Consider the following 17,416-nt stretch of genomic DNA (forward strand, 5'->3'; position numbering starts at 1 on the left):
GAGGACTGACAATCCGTCACGTTGACCATTCAGTTACCGGGGCGGACATCATCAGGAGTGTCCCTGTGCGATAGGACAGCTATTATTTTCCATACACATTAGTGATCTGGCTGATAGAGTGAGGAGCAATCGCGGATGTTTTTTGGTGACGTTGTGATGTACGTGCGGGCGTCATCGTTGAGTAACTACAGGATAATAAAAGTTGACTTAGACAATATTTCTACGACGGTAAGTCAATTATTATCCGCAAAGTAGCTATAAAATTTTATTGTAATCAAATAGAGAACTTACAAGAACATCATTTTTTTCACGTAGTCTCTTAGCGTTTCAACGAACTTGGTTCATCGTTGTACAAGCTTACTGACGCCCTCATAAAATAAGGTTCTCGGTTGAGCTGCGAGCCAGGAATGCACCGCTTCTTTCACTGCTTCGTCCGTGGCAAATATACGGTCCCTCAATGTCTGTCTGAGTGGACTAGACAAGTGATAGTCAGAAGGGGCAATATCGGGACTATATGGAGGATTATCCAGTACTTCAAATTTGAGTTTCTGGGGCGTTTCAGAAGTGTGAGCAGCAGAATGCGGATGGGCACTGTCGTGCAACAACAAAACGCCTTTTGACGGAAATCCTCGGCGTTTGTTTCGAATTGCAGGGATTAGGTTGGCAGTAAGCATCTCACTGTAATTTATACTGTTTATTGTTGCGACCCTTTCCCCATAATGTTCCAGTACTGGACCGTGTGATTCCCAAAAAGCCGTAAGCGTCAGTTTTCCTGCGGACGGTTGGGTCTTGAACTTTTTCTTGCACGGCGAATTTGGATGTTTCCATTCCATACTCTGCCGTTTACTCTGCAGTTTACTCTGCATGATGGATCCATGTTTCGTCACCAGTAATGATACTATCTACGAAATTGTCCCCTTCGTTACCATACCGATCCAAATGTTTTTTTGCAGATGTCCAAGCGCGTTTCTTTATGCAACTGTGTGAGTTGTTTTGGGACCCATCTTGCACAAACTTTATGAAACCCAAGTCTGTTGTGGGTGATTTCGTAAGCAGAACCGTGACTAATTTGCAGACGACGTGCCACTTCGTCAGTAGTTATCGTCTGTCTAAGAGAATCATTTCACTTGAACGCTCAATGGTTTCTTCATTTGTGGCGGTAAACGGTCGTCCGGCTCTTTCATCGTGCGTAACACTTGTGCGACCATTTCGGAATTTTTCAATCCATTCGTAGACACTTCGTTGTGGCAAAACACTGTTCCCGTACTTTAGCGAAAGTTTAAGATGAATTTCGGCCACTGATATGCCCTCCGGCCACAAAAAACTGATAACTGAACGTAGCTGGCTTCCGGAGTGGCCGAGCGGTTCTAGGCGCTACAGTTGGTAGCGGTCGCAGGTTCGAATCCTGCCTCGGGCATGGATGTGTGTGATGTCCTTAGGTTAGTAAGGTTAAAGTAGTTCTAAGTTCTACGGGACTGATGACCTCAGAAATTAGGTCCCATAGTGCTCAGAGCCGTTTTTTTGAACGTTGCTCTTCTTTGTTACAAATAGACAGCGGAGCAGCCATGATTAACAGCATGGCAGCGATAACGAAACTAACCAAGCATCTTGAAAATTGCAACGATATAACAACAAATAAACGAAGCATGCGTCATCAAAGTAAAACGACAGTACTACCAACATAAACAAAAATAGAACTGAATTGTGGATAATAATTGACTTACCCTTGTAGATCGGGCGATGAATGGCACCTATCTGAAAATGTAGAAAAAGTGTAAGTTGATGCAGATGAGTAGGAAAAACAAAGCCGTAATGTTAGAAGATAGCATTAGTAGTGTGCTTCTTGGGACAGTCACATCGATTAAATGTCAGGCGTAACGTTGCAAAGCGATACGAAAAGCAACGAGTGTGTAAGAATTACAGTAGGGAAGAGGAATGGTCGACTTCGGTTTCAGAAAACTGTGGTTCTTCCGTAAAGGAGACCACATTTAGGTCACTAGTGCTCGAGTGTTTCGTATCCGCTCGAAGTAGGATTAAAGGAAGGCAGCGAAGCAATTCAGAGGCGGACTGCCAGATTTGTTACCGATAGGTTCAAAAAGGTCGCTAGTATTACGGAGACGGGAGCTGAAATGCGAATACCTGGAGGTAAGGCAACGTTCTTTTCGAGAAACACTATTGAGAAAAAATGTAGAGAACTGCCATCTGAAGCTGACTGTAGAACTGTTCTACTGCCTCCAACGTACTCGTATATTTCGCCTACGGAGATACAGAGACATACGAGCATTCATTTTTCGCTCGGTGTATTTCGAGTGGAACAGAAAAGGAAGTGACTAACCCTATGGCACGCAATAGACAAAGACTTACACAGAATGTATGTAGATGTCGATGGGACATGTTCGTCGCTTTCTTCCAGCATACGTTGTAGATGCTCGCTCACCAAACACGCGTCAAATGACATGCTGACATGTTCAGCACACTCGTACAGCATGTTCTATAAACGTTTTATGGAGTCCCATAGGAAACACGCGGAGGAAGATTCCTCAATAACACATCGAGGCCCTCTTTGATTCCATGTGACTACTTTTAGTGTGCGAGTTCAATTCCCAAGGTGTAATAATACCACCAATTGGAGTACTTTCCTAAGTAAAAAGTTCGTATATGCCAAATGAAATTTATTGGTGTTGTACTTTTTGCTACGTTTATGCATATTATATATACTTTCGTCAAGTATGCATAAAAGTAAATATGTAAATACTAAGACAGTGGAAGCTTTAGTCTTAATCGAAAACATTCTATTATAATTTCTTAGGCTGGAAATAGCGCCCAAAACACGAGAAATAATCTTGTGGATGACGGTAGCGAAAAAAAATTCCATTTGCTGGATAAAAGTCCATGGAATAAAAATAAATTTGTTCCCAGCGCAATAAAACCAACCAATTAAATAATTTCGCTGAGCACGGGCTGGAGTGGAAACCATGATAGCGTTTCAGTAAAAGCCGCGAAGAATAACATGTAAACGTTTGTCTTATCGAATCAGCGAAGCTCGGTTTACAGTTTGTGGCTGATTAAAAAAGGTTTTTCAAAGCCATTAGCAGAATTTAGATTCCCTTTTAAATTAATAGCAGAATCTGAACGTACTTTCAGAATCGGTAGTGCTAGTATTGTTCACCGAAACAGCCAAGTATCTGTCGATAGCTTAATCAGTTTAGTGTAGAGACGGTATAGTGTAATTCACGATTCACGAGACTGGATTAGCTTCGTTTTCTAATGACACAGTATCGTTTGTGTATTGCCCAGGTAAACTAATAGATCAACTTAGCAGGGTAAGTTAGCATAAAATTCGATCATAATAAGACTAAAATGTTGTCCAGCAGACAAATCGTTGCACAAATAAACGAACCACTCACATAATCATTTCATGAGATTTTGATTTCAGACAGTTGACCACGACGACTAGGAGGACAGTAAATCAATAGATGATTAAAAATGGCGTGGACTGATTTATGTAACTAAACAGTTTTCAAAGCGAAGATTCAAATGTATTTGACGTGGGAACTTTGTAATCAGTGTGTGTTACCAGTTTTGAATAATAATAGTGGGACTCGCGCTTTTAAAGCGAAAACCATTCATACACAGAGGTCACTCACCTCATGATGGAGAGTTGCTTGTTGGAAATAATAAGAGAGGCAGGTTAACAAAAAAGGATATCTGGCGATAGGCTAGATGACGTCATTACGTCCACAGTTAAAATGACATATATGGGGTTGAGAAACATAGGCACGCAAATGGATAGTAGATGGACTAGTGATTTCTTTGCTGGAGATTAGGCGACATCAAACGGAAGAAGCTATTATTATTATTGTTATTATTATTGCCGTTAATGCTGATGGTGATGCTGACGTTTCTACTGCTGGTGCTGTTGCTGCTGCTGCTGCCGATTATGATGATAATGATGTTCTGTAGCTTCTGGAGCTTTTTCCAGGAATACGTCACATATGAGACTATCGTCAGAACAACTATATAATGAACAATAATCGAGGTTTAAAGAATATAAATGTAAGGTTTACACATTAGGACATTTTATGTGTCATTGAAAAAGTACGTTTGCAGGCCAGAAATTTTGAATAAGACATTTCAGGATATCCCGCCAAAACATATTGTCAAAACACTATTTCAGCATCATACTGAGGTGTCTCTATTAGCAGGTATAATGATGACAATTCGATCTGACGCCAAAATTTTGCATTATTACATTTCTGTGAACTATCAGATAATTGTCTTATTCAGTAAATCATAGTGGTCTCACCTATTTAAAACACTTATTACTCCATTAATGATGTTGGTACTTCCTAAAAACAATGTTAGCAAAATTTACAAAGCTCACAGGATTATCTACAAGGAAGTGTTACTCCTCAAAACTGTGATATTCACATTAATACTGATCAAATATCTGCCTTATGCAACGACTTACACCTAACACGTAGGACAGAGAAATTTTTGAAATATTCGTTATAATTATATACCGTAGAGAAATTTTGCTCAAGCATATGGCATTTTAATCGGTGGCATCCGAATATTGAGAGACTCTAACAGGAGAATTCAAAACTTTCAATCATCGGACACAAATTATCATAGGAAAAGTACTTAGAAAGTACCGAGTACTAGTTCTCAGAGCAGAGTATGCGGATGTTCTACAATTCCCAAAGTACATGTAGGATAACGTTTGAGAACTAACAGCAAAGAAAATAATAGAAGTAGTACCTACGGTTGCTGGTGAGTACAAAGAGAAGATATCTCAACACTTGGCAAAAGAAAGGCGTGTCCACTGTAACGTATTTTGTAGCGATTCGCGGAGAAAAAACGTATTCAACATACCATTTGCTTAAAATATTAGATTTTTATGACATCTGTAAATCTTTAATAAGGACTCACTGATTTAGAAAGTACCTGGCACTAGCTCACGAGAGCCCTCGCAAGCTTCTGTCCACTGTTCTACATTCTTTTCACAATTTTTCCGTTAAGCATGATCGTCGTTCTTTGTGAAACCCCTAAAGCCCATTTAGCGAACTCTTGTGCAGAAAATTAAACATCAAATCAATGGCGTCCGTTATTAATTACATACTACCAAATTAAATTTCATTAATAATTGTCCGTTCCATTTTAATAGGAACAATGTCAGACTTTTAAATGATTTATTTAGCATTCAAATGATGAGATATTTCCATAACAATTAATATGTATATCGTTTGTGCTTTTACGAGCGGAACAATTGTCATGAAGCTACTTTTTTTTTACTCTTCTATACATTCAAGAGATGAGTGTGACAGTGCAATCTGGACCCCATGTTTCACAAAACAGTGATTCTACGAGGTGTCACGAACAGGACGGTGGTTAGATGAAACCTATCCTCTTGCTGACGTAGAGATAATTAGCGACAAAAACTAACAGAACTGCTAAACATCAAAGCATCAAACCCCTCGTGAGAAAATATTTCGGAAAAGGATTGAAAGTGCAAGGGAAGAATATGCCTATGACGTAGTCCTTCCTGACGGATGTAACCAGGACCTCTACACTTGTATAAATGAACGGGTACCATACCCAGCGAGGTCTATAGCTTTAAGAACAAGCAATACAAAGTAAAAGGCGATGCGAAGTATAGAATAACAACTTGTTTGACATCAGAATTGACAAAAACACATTAGTAAAAACAGTGAAAGAATTCTCCTAGTTACGAAGCTAGACTACACGAACAGGCAGTAGCAACAAAAAATCAGAACTACCTTGCACCGACAAAGAAAGAGTATGTCCAAAATGAGCTCTTCTGGTGTTATCAGACATTGACATGGAAGTGAGGATGTTATAATATTGACATGGACATAAGGAGGGAGTTCATGAATCTACTATCTGGAGTAAGGCTTTGATGAGGAAATTGGATCCATGCAAACACGAAGAAGGAGAAAAAGAAGAAGAAGAAGAAGAAGAGAAAGGAAGCGACTACGAAAATTTTAAACGTGGTGATGCTGAAGAACGTTCCAAGTTAAGTAGACAGATGGTTCAAACGGTTCAAATGGCGCTGAGCACTATGGGACTTAACATCTGAGGTCATCAGTCCTCTAGAACTTAGAACTACGTAAACCTAACTAGCCTAAGGACATCACACACATCCATGCCCGAGGCAGGATTTGAATCTGCGACCGTTGCAGTCGCGCGGTTCCAGACTGAAGCGCCTAGAACCGCTCGGCAACCAAGGCCGGCTTTTCATTATCGTAGTATAAAACACGCTACTATCGTTAGGGATGTAATAGAAACATCCATAACTCTGCCCAAGACAGATTAGCCTATTTTGGCGCTACGATAGAAGCATTTTTCATTCTGGTTCCCAACCTTTACCATAATTTTGACATTCGACCTGCTTAGTTTGGCAATTGATGTATTTTTTTTCTTTTTCCTTACTCGCGCGTCGGCTGATATGGTACAGCTTAAGCTTTAACAAAACAAGTATTTGTCTACCTTCTTATAAAATATGAAACAATTCGAACAAGTCTCAAACGTAATAAATTCACAAACAATGTGTTTTTTTGCGCGTAAAATCAAAATGAAGTAGGTTTCTGAAAGTGAGTTTTCAATTTTGTCGTAATAATGTGTTTCTTTATTTCTTTGATTCACTTTAAACTGTTTCCGCGCATTTAGTTCACGTAAGAATGAAATTTACGTGCTGCATTTAGTTCGACTTTAAACCATTGTATCTCAACAACGGATAAAGATTATTGGACCAAATAATTCATTTTGACTTTATCCATTTATCAACCTTCGTGAAAAATTTGAACTGATTCGTACAAGTTTAAAGTATAGAAGTGTTGCGCTACAAATATTTCCCAAAAATGTGTTTTTGCACGTAAAATCCAAACGAAGCAGGAATTTTTCAAGCTCTTAAAACTTACTTTAGACCTAGGTTCGATAAACCGGTGGACAAAATGTGAAGTATCGGTTTCGCTCCAGTCCGGAGCTATGGTGACTGTCTTTTACATATAAAGGTGGCTGTTTTTGCACGTAAAATGCGAACGGTGCACATACAAATGGTGCCATTAGCTAAGAATTAATTTCAGCTAAGTTAAAATATTTTGCAAAAGGAATTAATTGATTTCCACAATATGCCTGGGCACCAGCTTAAGTTCTTCGTTCAAATCTTGCTTAATACAATGTAAAGTAGCTGTAGTAAGACTGATGTTCGAATGGCTATACAAATAGTCTCTGGTTTGTGCTAAACCACATTTTTTTACCCAATGTTCGTTGCTGAAATAGGAACCGAGCATTCCCGCCCCCCTTCCGTCCAGAAAATCGTGATTTTAAGTGCGGGCCTTTCAGATGTATCTCGTAAAGTGCTTCCGCGCTGTAGCGATTATCCTTCTCTCCTTATAGCTTATTCATATTTTTGGCAGAATTTAGAGCCTCTTTCACCATTTTACATTGTCGAAAGCTTTTTCCTTATCGGCAGCTGGCCGCTGTGGCCGAGGGGTTCTAGGCGCTTCATTCCGGAACGGCGCTGCTGCTACGGTCGCAGGTTCGAATCCTGCTTCGGGCATGGATGTGTGTGATGTCCATAGGTTGGTTAGGTTTAAGTAGTTCTAAGTCTACGGGACTGATGACCTCAGATGTTGAGTCTCATAGTGCTTAGGAACATTTGAACCTTATCGACAAATCCTATGATGGTGTCTTGATTTTTCTTTAGTCACGGTTCCGTCATCAATAGCAACCTCATGGCATTACTATCCTGAGTGAAAGTTAAGAAGAACGACATGGTCTGCTGAACGAAATGAACAGTCTAATGAGTACACAGTATCGATTGAGAGTAAATCGCAGCAAGACGAAGGTAATGAGAAGTAGTAGAAATGAGAACATCAAGAAACTTAACATCAGGATTGATGGTCACAAAGTAGATGAAGTTGTGGAATTCTGCTAAGTAGGCAGTAAAATAACCAATGACGGACCGAGGAAGGAGGACATCAAAAGCAGATTAGTTATGGCAAAAAAGGCATTCTTGGGCAAAAGAAGTCTACTAATATGAAATATCGGCCTTAATCTGGCGAAGAAATTTCTGAGAATGTACGTCTGGAGTATAGCATGGTAGTCAAACATGGACTGTGGGAAAACCGGAACAGAAGAGAATCGAAGCATTTCTAGATGTGGTGCTACAGACGATTGTTGAAAATTAGGTGGACTGATAAGGTAAGGAATGAGGAGGTTGTACACAGAATCGGAGAGGAAAGGAATATGTGGAAAACACTGATAAGTAGAAGGGACAGGATGATAGGACATCTGTTAAAACTTGAGGGAATTTCCATGGCTCTAGAGGAAGCTGTAGAGGAAGACAGATATTGGAATACAACCGGCAAATAATTGAGGACGTAGGTTGCAGGTGCTACTCTGAGATGGAGAGGAATTCGTGTCGGGCTGCGTCAAACCAGTCAGAAGAATTCTTCTGTATATTGTTCTTGTCAACCATCCGGACGCAGGAACCGATAAGCTGATTGTGTGATGGTTCTCGTACTTATCTGCCCTTCCGATGTTCGGGATTGTGTGTATGATATTTTTCCGAAACTCTGATGGTGTGTGTGATTATGTATCCGGTCTCATAAATAAATTCCACGTGGTAGATTGAACAGTCGTTTGGCTGTCACTGCTGCCAATGATTGTAGAAACTCAGAAGGGAAATTATCTATCCGCTGTGTGGTATTTGATGTCTTGCAAAACTCTGTTAAACTCTTAGGCTAATACTGTGACCTCCACGTCGACTACAATTTGCTCCTCAATCACATGCATCAGACAAGTCGTCTCCCTCGTAGAGGAGTTTGTGAGGTAACGGGTGAGTTGTGGCGCCCTGAAAATATTCTAAGTTCGGAGTTGGCGTGGCCGCACGGGCCGCTTGGAAAGGGGCTTGTCAGCAACTGTGTGGTGCCGAATATTACGCGGAGCAAGAGGGGTAGCCCCAACGCGTGTTCCAGGCCGACCGAGTGCCTGGGAATTCCATGTTGATGCTGTGTCGGGGACTGTGCTTTGTGTCGATGAAGGAGATTTGCGTGCCGAGAGTGCCAAAGATGGCGGACTTTGCGAAACCATCAGGCAGACATTTCACAGTTCATGTAGAAATTAATAATAGCCAGAGGAATCATGATACCTTAAAAAGAAACATGTTCATACCATTATTTGCACAATGATTCTGATGGTGTAATCAGATTTTCAATATGTTTATTAGTTTAAAGTTTAGTATCTGATGATAAATTATACAATTAACACCCAGCAACGAATCTCCAAAATCTAAACAGTTCATCCGATTTTGTGGATCGACGTGTCTTTAGAAAACTATTAGTGTAAACCTAAATTGCCATGAATTACGGCATGTAACTTGAATAGTGCATGAGTTATTGGAGGTCAAAGTGGTCGATTACTATTGATCACGTCAGGCCACAAGTACGCCACAGTTACACGAAAAAACGCTAGCAGCTTGCTTGTAAATATATTTATTCGTCCATGTCTGTATTCATATCCGATATATACAAGGTGATTCAAAAAGAATACCACAACTTTAAAAATGTGTATTTAATGAAAGAAACATAATATAACCTTCTGTTATACATAATTACAAAGAGTATTTAAAAAAGGTTTTTTTCACTCAAAATCAAGTTCAGAGATGTTCAATATGGCCCCCTCCAGACACGCGAGCAATATCAACCCGATACTCCAACTCGTTCCACACTCTCTGTAGCATATCAGGCGTAACAGTTTGGATAGCTGCTGTTATTTCTCGTTTCAAATCATCAATGGTGGCTGGGAGAGGTGGCCGAAACACCATATCCTTAACATACCCCCATAAGAAAAAATCGCAGGGGGTAAGATCAGGACTCTGTCACGGGCTGCGAACAAATGCTTGCTGGATGCGTGCATTTCGAACGAAGTATGGTGTTAAACCTCCTGATAGGTGGTGTATTAAACGTTGGTATAAACACGCTGAACAACTGTCGTCGATTCACTTCTGCCGTACTCAATAACACAAAAAGCTTTCTGTTGAGCGGTCGCCATCTTAGCATCAACTGACGCTGACGCCTAGTCAACAGCGCCTCAAGCGAACAAATGTACAACTAAATGAAACTTTATAGCTCCCTTAATTCGCCGACAGATAGTGCTTAGCTCTGCCTTTTGTCGTTACAGAGTTTTAAATTCCTAAAGTTGTGGTATTCTTTTTGAATCACCCTGTACTATACATGCAGAAATTGGTCAAATATTTGCTGTGTTTTAGAAAGCACAGAGGCATTAGGCTACTGGCCTACTTTAGCTTGCTATTCCTTTGATATTTGTTTGTTTAATTTGTTTATGTATTTAATAATGTGTGTTAGAGCGTGTTTATGGTTCATCTGTAGGAATATTTATTTAATTTCATGCTATTTAAATGTAAATCCAGTATTCCACATGTGTTTCAATATGTTTGTTAGTGGGCGTTGGCTTGGAGACATAGCTGGAGCGCTCTAGCCAATGACAGCACTCGTTACTACAGTAGGCGACTTCCGAAGTCAATGGAGAGACTGTATGGAAGTGGGGGAGGAGCGTCGGGTTGCACAGGACACGGGGGAGTGCTGGATGGGAAGGCGCGGTGGACGGTCGCGGGAAATACTTGGAGAGTGTTGAGCAGTTTGTGCGCAGGCGCGGGAGATATTTCGTAGTGCCGATGTGTACGTGTGAGATTTTCATGACTTCTGCAGTAAAGACGTAGTATGCCTTTAGAAGTGAATATCTCGCGAGCTATGTTGTTGTTCATAACTAATTACGTGAAGTAGGAATCTATTATTTCCCTGTTATTCAACTTACATTTTATTTAATTGCTGGACCATCGACACCAGTAAGTGTTTTGCGGTAATAAACGGCATTCTTAAAGGTACTTCTGCTATCGTCCTCATAATTTAAAGTCGTTAAAAATAGTACCTGCAGATTTCATTTAATTGCAATCTTTCATTTATAAATTCCTATGTTACATTGAAAATTCGCTATTGCCGAGTGACAGGAACCTTCGACCATTCGATTCATGTGTATATTCATATTGTATACTGTAGACTCAGCAGTATTTGGCTTGTAATGCGGCAACTACGTATCTCAGCCCCTAGACAACGAATCCAGCCAAAACTTTTAAATTTTCATCTCTGAGTCTGAGGGTGCGTAGTTGAGGGTCACATTTTATTTTGAAAGCCCGCAACTTCGGCGTACTGTTTCCACCTATTCGCTTTCTTCTGCTAAGTAATTACGAAATTAAATACTTCTTATAAAGAATACAGGACGAAAAGACTGTGGAAGACTAGAAGGAAGGAGAATTAAGTGTGATATCTACAATAGCACCAAAAACTAACTAATTTGGAGCTAGAAGCAACCTGGTAGGGGAAAGATCACAGGGACAGAGAGAGGCCAGAATAAGAAACAAAATTGTAGCAAACATTGGTTATAGGAGAGACGTGGAGGTACAGTGATTAGCCCAAGATAGCAAGAACAGCAGCAAAGGGACATTATCCTCCTAGCTACTGCAGATCACTGTCTGTAAGATACTAATTTTGCAACACTTTTCTAAACCATAAATTTCATGATTAAAATTTTTGAAGTTCGCAGATTGTAAGTAACTTTAAATAGTTTTGTTTTTGGAAGATCTACATTTCCTGCCACGGTGCACGGTCACAATTGAGAAAGCTGAGCAATGTCACCTTAGTTTGAAGAAACAGTGTACATAGTGCGAGATATTAGTCTTCCTAATAAATTTGAAAGATATAAAAATCACTTTATAGCCTGGTTTTGGTCTCCACGTCGTTCTCTCCGTGTTTTCGCTTGTGTTGCAAGTATCTGCAAGCCGTGCACTATATTTGTCGGATGTGTCTGCTGCTGCACATCTGTGAGAATATTGTATACTGTCTGATCATCATGTAATCTAACTGAAATCTTACCGTATCACCCGGCCTTTTGCAAGTATACCTCCTCCTTTTGTGATTCTTGAACGTGGTATTCGCTATGACTTGCTGAAATTTATTACAGAACTCAATTACTCTTTCTTCTTTCTCATTTCTTGTTCCAAGCCCATATTCTCCCGTAACCTTTTCTTCTGCTCCTTCCCGTAGAGCTGCATTCCAGTACCTTATGACTATTAGATTTTCACCTCCCTTTACGACTGTATTACACTTTCAATATCCTCATATACTTCTTCTATCTTGTCATGTTCAACTTGCGACATCGGCATGTACTCCTGAGATATCTTTGTCGGTGTTGGTGTGCAGTCAATTCTGATACGAACAACCCTGTCACTTAACTGTTCACAGTAACACACTCTCTGCCCTACCTTCCTATTCATAACGAATCCTACTCCAGTTATACCATTTTCTACTGCTGTTGATATTACCCTATACTCATCTGGCAAGAAATCCTTGTCTTCTTTCCACTGACCCATACTATACCTAGACTGAGCCTTTGCATTTCCCTTTTCAGATTTTCTAGTTTCCCTACCACGTTCAAGCTTCTGAAATCCCACGCCCCGACTCGTAGAACGTTATCCTTTCATTGATTATTCAACCTTTTTCTCATGGTCACCTGACCCTTGGCAGCCCCTCCTGGAGATCCGAATAGGCGACAACTCCGGAATATTTTGTCAACGGTGAGATCGTGACACTTTTTTAGTTACTGGCCACATGTCCTGTGAGAACACGTTATGTGTCTTTAATGCAGTGGTTCTCATTGCCTTTTGCATCCTCATGCCGTTGATCACTGCCTATTCGTCCGCCTTTAGAGGCAGTTTCCCAACCCAAGAACAAGAGTGTGTCCTCACCCTCTGTCTGTTCCTCCGCCCTCTTTGACAAGGCCTTTGGCAAAATTCTTACGCTGGAAGTTTTCGGCCGCTAGAACCGGAAATGGTGGATTTCTCAAGTCTTCCAATGCTCTTTTAAATCCTGATTCCGATACTGAGTCCCCTATTTGTTCTATTTTTGTTTCTGACGCTGTTGATATTATCCTATACTCATCTCACCAGAAATCCTTAACTCCTTTCCATTTCACTTTACTGACCCCCACTATATCTAGATCGAGCCTCAGCATTCCCTTTTCAGATTTCCTAGCTTCCTTACCATGTTCAGACTTCTTATACACTCCTGGAAATTGAAATAAGAACACCGTGAATTCATTGTCCCAGGAAGGGGAAACTTTATTGACACATTCCTGGGGTCAGATACATCACATGATCACACTGACAGAACCACAGGCACATAGACACAGGCAACAGAGCATGCACAATGTCGGCACTAGTACAGTGTATATCCACCTTTCGCAGCAATGCAGGCTGCTATTCTCCCATGGAGACGATCGTAGAGATGCTGGATGTAGTCCTGTGGAACGGCTTGCCATGCCATTTCCACCTGGCGCCTCAGTTGGACCAGCGTTCGTGCTGGACGTGCAGACCGCGTGAGACGACGCTTCATCCAGTCCCAAACATGCTCAATGGGGGACAGATCCGGAGATCTTGCTGGTCAGGGTAGTTGACTTACACCTTCTAGAGCACGTTGGGTGGCACGGGATACATGCGGACGTGCATTGTCCTGTTGGAACAGCAAGTTCCCTTGCCGGTCTAGGAATGGTAGAACGATGGGTTCGATGACGGTTTGGATGTACCGTGCACTATTCAGTGTCCCCTCGACGATCACCAGTGGTGTACGGCCAGTGTAGGAGATCGCTCCCCACACCATGATGCCGGGTGTTGGCCCTGTGTGCCTCGGTCGTATGCAGTCCTTATTGTGGCGCTCACCTGCACGGCGCCAAACACGCATACGACCATCATTGGCACCAAGGCAGAAGCGACTCTCATCGCTGAAGACGACACGTCTCCATTCGTCCCTCCATTCACGCCTGTCGCGACACCACTGGAGGCGGGCTGCACGATGTTGGGGCGTGAGCGGAAGACGGCCTAACGGTGTGCGGGACCGTAGCCCAGCTTCTTGGAGACGGTTGCGAATGGTCCTCGCCGATACCCCAGGAGCAACAGTGTCCCTAATTTGCTGGGAAGTGGCGGTGCGGTCCCCTACGGCACTGCGTAGGATCCTACGGTCTTGGCGTGCATCCGTGCGTCGCTGCGGTCCGGTCCCAGGTCGACGGGCACGTGCACCTTCCGCCGACCACTGGCGACAACATCGATGTACTGTGGAGACCTCACGCCCCACGTGTTGAGCAATTCGGCGGTTCGTCCACCCGGCCTCCCGCATGCCCACTATACGCCCTCGCTCAAAGTCCGTAAACTGCACATACGGTTCACGTCCACGCTGTCGCGGCATACTACCAGTGTTAAAGACTGCGATGGAGCTCCGTATGCCACGGCAAACTGGCTGACACTGACGGCGGCGGTGCACAAATGCTGCGCAGCTAGCGCCATTCGACGGCCAACACCGCGGTTCCTGGTGTGTCCGCTGTGCCGTGCATGTGATCATTGCTTGTACAGCCCTCTCGCAGTGTCCGGAGCAAGTATGGTGGGTCTGACACACCGGTGTCAATGTGTTCTTTTTTCCATTTCCAGGAGTGTATTTCATGACTCAACTCCAAGAACGTTATCCTTCCGTTGGTTATTCTATCGTTTTCTCTTGACCACCTCCCCCTTGGCCGTCCCCTCCCAGAGATCTGAATGGGGGACTAGCCCGGAACTTTTTGACGGTGGGGCATGCTGACGAAGTAACAATTTCTATCTCGAGCAAAAAGATGTAGTAGATAGACTACCTAGGCATTCAATCCAACTTGTAATAGGAGATTTCAACGCCAAAGTGGAAAGAGAAAAGGAGTATCGTCCAACAATTGGCCATGGTAGTAGCAATGAAACAAGCAATGAGAACGGTGTCAGGCTAATCAACTGAAACAATGAGAATGACCATCAGAAGCACGTACTTACCACGTAAAGAAGTACATAAGGTTACCTGGATTTCCCCAGATGGAAGTATGAAGAACCAGATCGATCATGCTCTAGATGACCGAGGGCATCATGGAAGTGTCGAACATGTACGAACCTTCCGCGGGGTAGATATGTACACCGACTACTTTTTGGTCGTATCAAAACTACGTATGAAACTGTCCACGAAATGGCGAAATATTGCGGAGAGGATGGTCCGCTTTGACAAGGAAAAATTGAAAGGTGTAGCAGTGAGACAGGGCTACCAAGAAAAAATTGCAGAACATATCACAACATCGGAATATCCTAACAACGTAAAGGTGAGTGGCTGGCACTACGGAATGTAGTGCGCTGAGCGCTAATGAAGAGCTTATTTGCCTTCAGAAACGCAAAGTATTTACCTTGGTTTGATGAAGAATGTTGGAAATCCGTAGAGACCAGCTCAGCGAGGAGGCTGAATGGGCTAGAGCAACCTTCAGATGATACAAAAATAGCTTATTGTGAGGTGAGGCGAAACACAGACCAGCTCATAAGGAGGAAGAAACGGTAACATAAAAATCTGTTGATAGCCATCTAAGAGTCAAAGTCATCACGCTCCTTTTTCCAGGCCTCAAGATTTTCCAGAGGTGTCTACCGGCAACATACATTGGTTTTAACGAGTGAGACTGGTGAAGCGGTACCACAAATAGAGCAGACAGACGCATTTAAAAAGCATTTCGAGAGTTTATTGAACCATGACAACTCAACAGTGTTGAAAAGTCAGATACGGGTCCAATCTGATAGAGAGGAAATCCCTGAACCATCAGAGGATGAAAGTCGTATTGTGCTAAAAGCCCTCAAGATCAACAAGGGTCCAGGTGATAGTGGTATCACAGCTGAGAGGCTACGCCTTGGGGCGGGGGAGGGGGGGGGGGTGAAGCAGTGATGGAGGCGTTGAAGGGGTTAAGAACTACCATCTGGACAGTGGAAAAAATTCCTGAAGAATGGAAGGGCGCAATTATGTATTTCCCATCTTCAAGAAGGGAGATGCCACACAAGTATGCAACTACCGAGGGATTTCACTACTTGAGATTGTGTAAAAAATATTTACAATGCTGCTCCTAAACCTCTTGAAACCATTGGCTGAAGAAATTATAGTCCCTTATCAATGTTGCTTCATCTCCGGACGGTGGCCGCCCCGATAGCTGAGTGGTCAACGTGACGGATTGCCAACCTACGGGCTCGGGTTCTATTGCCGACTGGGTCGGAGGTTTTCTCCACTGAAGGACTGGATGTTGTGTTGTCTTCATCATCATTTCATTCCCATCCGGCGCGCAGGTCGCCCAATGTGGAGTCGAATGTAGTAAGACCTGCACCAAGGCTGTCGGACCTGCTCCTCCAATGACGCCAAACGCTCATATCCATTTCCATCCCTGGACGGTCGACTCTTTATCACATATTTACCTTCAGGCAACTAACAGAAAAATTTTACGAGTTTGGTCTGGAACTGCACTTCACATTCAATGACTTTAGACAAGCGTATGACAGTACTGACCGCTCCGTGCTATGGAAAATGTTAGAAGGACTCGACATTCCACCTAAATACACCCGACTAATAGAAGCTTGCTACTCCCAATCAACTTGTCAAGTCCGGAACCGCGCGACTGCTACGGTCGCAGGCTCTAATCCTGCCTCGGGCATGGATGTGTGTGATGTCCTTAGGTTAGTTAGGTTTAAGTAGTTCTAAGTTCTAGGGGACTGATGACCACAGTAGTTAAGTCCCACAGTGCTCAGAGCCATTTGAACCAACTTGTCAAGTAAGGTTCGGCAGTCAGTTTTCATCATCATTCGGTATCCAAAATGGATTGCGACGAGAAGATCCATTGGCGCCAATACTATTCAACTTGACCTTGGAAAAAAAAAAGGCGCGACACTGGTCGGAACAGGGAAATGGAGATGGTGTGGACACAATTCTGGCATTTGCTGACGATGTTGTCATCCTTGGCGGCACGCAGGAGCAAGTAAGTGCTAACACTTCACAATTCCTCCGCAACGCGAAACAAATAGGGCTGGTAATGAACGAGACCAAACAAAATATCTCGTTGTCTCACGACATCAAGCTCCTCTCCCCTCCATTATTGTTAACGGCTGTGTCTCCGAACGAATAAGAGAATTCAAATACCTGGGATCCTTATTGAGCAACAAAAGCGAAGTGACGGAAGAGGTGCAGCAACGAATAACAAACGCTATTCCGTTTTCCTTCAGCCTAAACAATTTATTCAAATCCCGGCTGATATCGCCAAAAACCAAGATTCGGCTATACATGACATTAGTACGGCCGGTACGTTTATATGCTTGTGAAACCTGGGCCACTTCAGAAACAGCTGAAGAAGTAATCTGCGCGTTCGAGAGGAAGGCACTTCGAAAGATATAGACCCGTCTACAATACCATGGAGGGTAAATGGGAACGAAGAACAAAAGAAGCCCTTACCAGTG

General features: G+C 42.6%; 1 long non-coding RNA gene across 1 annotated transcript in view; it reads right to left on the reverse strand.

Moving 5' to 3' along the window:
* Nucleotides 1–1,734: 1,734 nt before the first annotated feature.
* Nucleotides 1,735–17,416, reverse strand: part of LOC126482362 (uncharacterized) — an 838,717-nt gene continuing 823,035 nt past the window's right edge. Inside the window, exon 4 of the long non-coding RNA XR_007587636.1 lies at nt 1,735–1,755. This is a non-coding gene — a long non-coding RNA (uncharacterized LOC126482362). The remainder of the gene's footprint in view (nt 1,756–17,416) is intronic.

The sequence above is a fragment of the Schistocerca serialis genome, chromosome 5, assembly GCF_023864345.2.
Source record: "Schistocerca serialis cubense isolate TAMUIC-IGC-003099 chromosome 5, iqSchSeri2.2, whole genome shotgun sequence".
NCBI lineage: Eukaryota > Metazoa > Arthropoda > Insecta > Orthoptera > Acrididae > Schistocerca > Schistocerca serialis.